This window comes from Vicugna pacos, chromosome 20, assembly GCF_048564905.1.
Source record: "Vicugna pacos chromosome 20, VicPac4, whole genome shotgun sequence".
Classification (NCBI taxonomy): domain Eukaryota; kingdom Metazoa; phylum Chordata; class Mammalia; order Artiodactyla; family Camelidae; genus Vicugna; species Vicugna pacos.
In genome coordinates, this window is record NC_133006.1 from 16615954 (window position 1) to 16623293 (window position 7340).

Below are 7340 nucleotides of genomic sequence, written 5' to 3' on the forward strand. Positions count from 1 at the left end.
CAGCAAACCTGGCAAATCGGGTTTACGGCTTCTGTGTAGTTCTTTTTCTCTTTAGAATACATCCCACTAAGGATGTATAGTCAGGGTACTGTGTCCAAAATTACTTGAATTAAGTCTCCCCCACCCAGTATGACTTAACATAGTTAGTTGTTGTTTGAATTTTATTTTTGAAACCTGCGAAACGTTTAAATGACTGAAAAATCAAAAATGCATAAAAAGGACTAAATGCAGGAGAAGTCCCATCCTTACCACTTCCACCACACTTCTGCCTGCTTCCCGCAGGTAACTGTTCTCATTCGATTCTCTTTTACTCTGCCTGCCATTGTTGTTGTTTTAAAATAGCATTGATCCAGCTGAAGAGGGAAAGGGGACTTGAGCTAAGGAAAGCAGGCGAATCTCTTACAGTCTAGATTAAAAAAGAATGGTACAAAAATGCAAGGAAAAATAGCAGTAGGAAATGGCGGGGTGGGGCACGTAAAGTAGAAGCTGGGAACCAGAGTCACTTGAGCTAGAGCGTCTCAAGCATTCAGAGGACCCTAAAGACAATTGCCTGGGAGCCAAGCTTGCAGGAACCTTGTAATGCTTCCTGAGGACAGGACGAGTCACATGGGCCTCCTCTCCAAGTGATGGAAGGGGGCGATTTTATGAGCTCTGCCCTCAGGAATAAAAGCAAAGAAGATTGGAAGTATAGGACAAGGATTATGACTAAGAACTTTTTAGTCAGGCTCTTGAGGGAAATGACAAAGAATAAAGAAGGAGGAACAGCTGTCAGCAAAAGCAGCAGCAGGCTGGACCCCAGAACAGTTGGCCTGGGATTCATAAGTCGCCACAGAGATTAGGTTTGTATAAAAAGGCCCTCAGGTCTCCCGAATGACACAGGGTAAGGGCTGAAACCAGCAGTGTGTCCCCATCTGTAAGAACCAAGGCGGGAAGTCTGTTGCCTTGAATGAGCTGAGAGTTATGAACTCTATGAAGAATCCCATTTGAGCATGCAAAGATTAAGGGCAGGTGTTGCTTGGAGAAAATGATTTAATGTTCGGGTCTGAAGACAGAGTGTAGGCAGTGCTGCTTAATTACTATTTTACCTCCTTCTTCTCCAGTGAGGGAAGTGGTCTTCCAATTGGAAAAGATAGGAAAAGCATTGCAAAGAGGGGATTGAAGTCAAGGACAGGTGAGAAGGCAGGAAATCCTGGCACAGCAGCAGTAATGAACTCGGGGGTCTGAGCCTGATGAATTATGTCCTGCGGCCCTGGAGGGACTTGACAAGCGATTTCAGAGCTGCTTCCATTAATCTTTGATAAATTATAGAGGAGGGGATTTGTGCTCAAAGACAAGAGATGGGCGTATGTGCTCTTGACATTCAAAAAGTGGAAAAGAATAGATTCTGGAAGTTACAGTGCGTGAACTGAGATGTTCTCGCTGGCAGGATTATGAGAAAGTGTCTGTGCCTTCAGGACAGTTGGTTTTGAGTCCCAGCTCTGGTCCTGGTCTGGGGCAGGGGCAGGGGCAGGGCCAGGGCAGAGATTTGGGGGCTATGTCCCCATTTTCAGGACCAGGGCAGTCTGGAAAGGGTCAAGGCATGGGGAAGGCAGACACTTTGGGGCTTCCTCTTTGCTCCTCCTTCTTTATCTGACTTACTCCTGTGGACCTCCAGCAGCCATGTTTGTCTGTCTCAGTTTGGGTTTCCCAAAAGCAGATCCTGAGATGAGAGTGTGTAAATGCATTAGGAAGTGTCCCCAGGAAAGGTCAGTAGGGGTGTGGGAAAGTGGGTGGGGCAGAGAAGGCACTATAAAGCAAAGTCCCAAGGGGAGCTTTGGATGGTGTAGCTCTCACTTTGGAGTTGTCTTTATTGGGTCTGGGGGGCTGCAGTAGGTCTACTCCTCATATTGGCACTCAGAGATGAAGGGATGCCCCTTCATCAGGGGGGTGTGACTTCCCAAAGGCGAGCAGCCTGAGATCAGTCCTCTGACACGGAGACTCTGGTGCTGGCTGACTCAGGGCACTGCACCCTAGGACCTGGTCAAGGGCTCTGAGGGGACACAGTGGGGCATGGCTTCACACGCCACCTGACCCCACAGCCCTGGCCAAACTAGCTGAGCCTGGGGAGAGCACCCAATCCAAGGTCGGCTGTGGTGGGCCAGTCGAGTCCCTCTCTTGGGAGCGATCAGAGCCTGAGCTCTGCAGGGTGGAGCTGGGGTCCGTGCAGCAGCCCTGCTCCACTATGTGGCTCCAGGGACAGGGGTCATGTCTGAGCGCTCAGCACCCGTAGAATGCTGTTCTGTGCTTGTTGGAGTTCCCAAGGCAGAACCCAGAGAACTGGGATGTTAGCATCCTTTGCAGCTAGAGCCAGTCATGTGACTCAGGCTGCACTAATGTGGAGAACCCACTGAAGACTTCTATTCAGAAGCAAATACAGAGGGGGAGGGTATAGCTCAAGTGGCAGAGTGCATTCTTAGCATGTATGAGGTTCTGGGTTCAATCCCCAGTACCTCTCCACAAAAATAACTAAATAAATAAACCTAAACCTCCCCCCACCAAAAACAGAAGCAAATACAAAGCTCTGGGTGGGGTATCTGTTTTACTGTGCTACTGGCGGCCTAAGCATCTGGCTTGTGGCATGCAATGTCAAAGCCCTAAGGCAGAGGGGGCAACAGCACTGTTGCAGTAGAGTTGAGTTCCTGGCATCCAGTGTCCATCTGCTTCCTTCTGCGGGGAGGCATTAAGAGCGACAGGTCTAAGGAATGTTGTGGGCAGATTCTTTGGGGTCCAGAGAGGCATTTGACCAAGTCTTATGACCAGTCCAGTGGACAGAAGTCAGGAATGTGATGGACTAACCACTGGTTCAACCACCAGCACAGCTCCCATGGCCTCGCCTGTTGACTGGGGTGACAGGTGAGGAGGATGGGAAGAAGGGGAATCTAGTCTGAGAGAGAATGACAAGAAAGGACTTGGGAAGAGAGATACTGGGGGTTTGAGAGCAGTGCAGCAGGTGGGATGTAGTGGCCTCTGGCTGGGTGAAGAGGCATTGGGGGAAGAGCCCAAATTTCTTCAATAAAACCTACATAGTTTTTCATGTCTTTTGGAGCTAGACTTTATTTATTTATTTATTTATTTTAAGATCTGGAACCTCTAAAGCTCTAAAGGTAGATAAACAAGAAGTTTTAATTTTGTTGCTCAGTTTTGAATTAAAATAGAATTAGTGAGCCTACTCCAGTCTGGCGTTTCTGAGATGTGAAGTTCATGTTCTGCCTGCTCCACTCCGGACCCTGTGTCGTTTTCTAGGCCAGTGTCGTTTCTGAATCACACTAGGCAGCAGGGCCTCAGAGCCTCCAGTTCTGACTTCCTAGAAAAGAAAATCAGCCAGGCACTGTGTCTGAATTCTAAGTGGGCTGTCTGGCGTGTAGTGACTTTCCCCTCCCGGGGAGGCTGTGGCCAGGCAGGGAGAAAGTTTGGGGAAGGGTGACTCTGCCACATTTTCGTCCCATGGGAGACGCATTAGCTGGATAGGCTAGGTTTTGCTGGAATCACAGCACAAATAACCACAAATCTCTGCGGCGTACAGCAAAGCCTTATTTCTCACCTGGGCTTCATGTCCATCACCATCCTGTTGCAGCTTTGATTCACGTTTTCTCCTCTTAGGGACCATGGCTGTTGGATGAGGCACTTTCTAGAGCATCAGTGGTCATCATGACAGCAGGGGAAAGAAAAGCCAGAAAGCCACATGCTAGCTCTTAAAACTTACCCCAAAGTGACTTTGGGACTTCTACTCACATTTCACGGGCTACAAGTCATATGACCATGGCTACGTACAACAGAGTGGGGGTGTATATTTCTCCTACAGGGAGGAGCACTGAACATTTGGGACAATAGTATAGTCTGACCAATTCTGCCTAAAACATAGCAGTTACATGCCATTTGAAGTCTGACAAAAAAGATTGTCAGGAAAGATCTGAAGGAGGCTGCCATGTGGGAAATTGTACTTTTTTCCCCTAAAGATGATTTCATGCTTGTTGGGTCCATCATATTCTGGAATCTTTCTGCTGTCCAACAAGTATTGATAAGGAGAAATTAATCAGTCACATGAGCCACACCACTCCAGAAGTCCCTGACATACACCCGCTGGCGGGCTGAATTTTCTCCCAGTTCCTACCCCAGCTCTGATCCCTCCCTCACCCCAGCCCCCCACTTTTCTCCCATTTCATTTCTTCTTTGAGCTCCAAAACCCAGATGACTGTGACTCCTCTGTAGTCACCTAAGATTTTCAGACTTGCAAGAGGCTGGTAATTTCTCTTTAGGAGATTTTCCTACTACTTGTCCAGCAGAGCAGTGTGGTCTTAGGAAGTCTTTCTGTCTGAGGAGCTTAATTTCCACCATAGATGTGATTCACTGAGAGGGATGAGCGTGCTTTTTTTTTTTTTCCACCATCATCACCAAATTTTAATATTTAATTAAATTATCTGGCCAGAAAAGCAATGACTAAAATCATAGCTAGAAAAGCACTTTAAGGAAAGAAATACCTGGGACCCATTTGGTACTTTTCTCACTGTTTCTTCTTTGGCCAGTCCCTGCTGACTCTTACTCTGGATGTACACCCAGACTGGATCCCCAAGTGTCTGTCCTGATCCTGGAGGGGGCAGCACCCTCTGTTGTGGCTCTGGGACCCTTCACCAGCAGTGATCAGAAACCTTTCCTGGAGGGAGGTTTTTGTTTCCTTGCAGAGATGTTTCTGGGCCACAGCCACAGGCAGCCTGTTCACCCACCTGGCAGGGAGAGCTCATGAAAGAGGCAGCTTTATTCAGGATTTTTTGCCTCCTTATCAACAGGGACAGTTTGTTTTTCCTTCTGACTCATGGATTCAGAAAGGGGCTCCCCTGCTGTTTCCTTCAAGTGACAAAACACAGAGAGGAGCTACTGACAATGCATTATTACATTTCAGCGTGAAGAATATTTATAATTGTCTTTTCCAATCAGACATTTCCCCCAGCCAGTTTATTTACCTTATTTTTGATTTTGAGGAGGCCCATTTTCTACTTTGATTTTTTTTTTTTTCCACCGGCATTAGCTGGGTCTTTTATGAGCTAGTAATTTGCTCTCTGGTCTCTTAGCAACCAGGAACTTTTCCAGCTGCACCGCTGAATCAGACCTTGGAGTTGCAAAGTTTATAACAGTACCTGCTCAAGGACAGCATCTCTCCCAGAGCCAACATTTTTAAACCAGTGTTTGAACAAGAAAATTAACCAGAGTTTTAGGACATGTACATTCATAAAGGCAACAACTGACAAAACACATGTCTGGCTCTCTGGAGTGGTTGATTCTCCGCTGGTCCCAGTCCCAGCTGGCTGAGTTCTCTTTGTCCTCCACTGCAGCACAAGGCATTTTTCCTTCTCTGCCCCTGGGCTGATGTGAAGCAGATGGAGCCTTGCCTGGAGAGGAAAGGACCATGTCCTCCCCAGAGGAGGATGAGGCCAGGGTCCCGAATGCAGCTGATCACTCTGTCTTCGCCAGTTTCACTCCACACACTTTGATTTCGTGCCCAGTATGTGCAAGGCACTGGCTTGGGGAAATGTACAGAACACAGCTGTGCTCTGAAGAGCTCGTGGCCTAGTGCAGAGGCATCAATAAATCACTCAGTATTCAGTGTGCTGAGTCTGACATTCATGATCCGAACAAAGGACTGCAGGAGGACAGAAGAGAACTTGGCCTGGGGAGTGGGGTGAAAGCCTGTGTGAGTCACTGCTCTGGAGGCAGGATGGGGGTCCTGAGGGATGAGGAGGCAGGGGCTTCCTCTCTCCACCTTGGGCAAGTGTGCTGTGAGTCACAGACTTCCGGCCTTGGCCACTCAGGGGCAGGGAGCCTCAAGCTCATTTATCTGCCAGTGTGAGAATTGACTAATTCTTGGAGTTTTCTATGGCTACATCAAAACCCACCCCAAAACTGAGTGGTATAAAACACCACCCTTTTACTGTGTTCTCGGATCTGGTGGGTCGGTAGTCAGAAGTGAGCACAGGGGATGGGGTCTTCTTTTCTCCATGGTGTCTGGAGCCTCAGGGGAGGACTTGAATGGCAGGGGTGCATTCAACTGCCAGGGGCTGGAGACCACCCCAGTCTCGTTTCCTCACTCACATGCCCAGTGGCTAGGCTGGGCTGCCTAATGTCTACCTGTGGCCTCGTGGGCTTGAGGTTCTCAGGATTGTTGGATTGGAGGGTCAGGGCTCTAAGAGCAAGTAGATGATCTCTGAGGACAGGGCAGAAGCTGTGTGATCTTTTTTGGTCTCACCACAGAAGTCACATAGTGTCCCTTCCACATACTCTATGGGTAGGCATCAAGGGCCCACCCAGATGAAGAGTAGGACACATAGACCTACCTCTCAACAGAAAGAGGGTCAAAATATTTGCAGTCATGCTTACATCACCATACAAGGAACCAGAAGTCCTGGCTTCCTGTCTGACTCTGCCCCTCACTTGCTGTGTGACCTTGGGTTAGTTGCTTCTCCTCTCTGGGCTCCGGCCTCCTCATCTATATAAGGTGAGGGGTTCACCAGTTTAATCTAAAGTCCTTTCCATGAGGAGAAGCAGCAGAGCAAGTACTCTTTATTACCTACTGATTAGAGGTGAACTGAACTTTAACTATAGGACTGAATGTCCAATTGAATCATGTGAATCATTGGGTAGATATAATTTTTAGAATTGTTACACTGATACAAACTTGAGGAACTTTGATCCAGCCCTCTTGTTTTGCAGATAAGGAAACTGACGTTTAGAGAGGCTAAAGGTCCAGGAGTAATTTCATGATGGATATTGGCTAAAGAATAGAATCCGGGCCCCTGAACCAATCATCCTGTGTGCTTTCCACTTACCTTATTACATTTGGAATTACATAAGAAATTTCATTCAAACATCCACCTTTAGGAAGATATCTCTTATGTAAACAGAAGTATATCTGTAAGTAGCCGTCTGGAAATTTTCCACTGTGTCCAACCTGGGAGGTTGTTAGTTGAGCTTGATGGTTTGTTGGCCAGATCTGTGCTCACTGGTTGGCCCCTCTGGGGACCTTGGCCCAGGACTGGAGCAGAATGATAGTGGGGCTGGGAGGCAGGTTGAGAAGAGGTGAGTTTGCTTCTGGTTTGGATCCTAATTTTTTTTTTCATAGCAGCCATAGTCAGAAATGGTTCTTGTGCATATATAATAAGGTGATTGAGTTAAATAATAAATGACAAGAGAGGCCACGGGAGGTGGGGAAGCAAAGGCAAGAGAGAAGGAGTCTGGTTTCAGCTTAAATTGGAAAGGACATTGAGCTCTGCTGAGGAGGGAGATGGGAGGGCAGAAGGACCCATGGTAAC

General features: G+C 47.7%; 1 long non-coding RNA gene across 1 annotated transcript; it reads right to left on the reverse strand.

Moving 5' to 3' along the window:
• Nucleotides 1–3144: 3144 nt before the first annotated feature.
• LOC140687592 (uncharacterized) lies at nt 3145–5057 on the reverse strand. The gene is made up of 4 exons (XR_012061986.1): nt 4998–5057; nt 4761–4881; nt 3581–3667; nt 3145–3343 (listed from the first exon to the last, which is right to left on the reverse strand). It is a non-coding gene; the product is annotated as an uncharacterized lncRNA (long non-coding RNA).
• Nucleotides 5058–7340: the final 2283 nt, after the last annotated feature.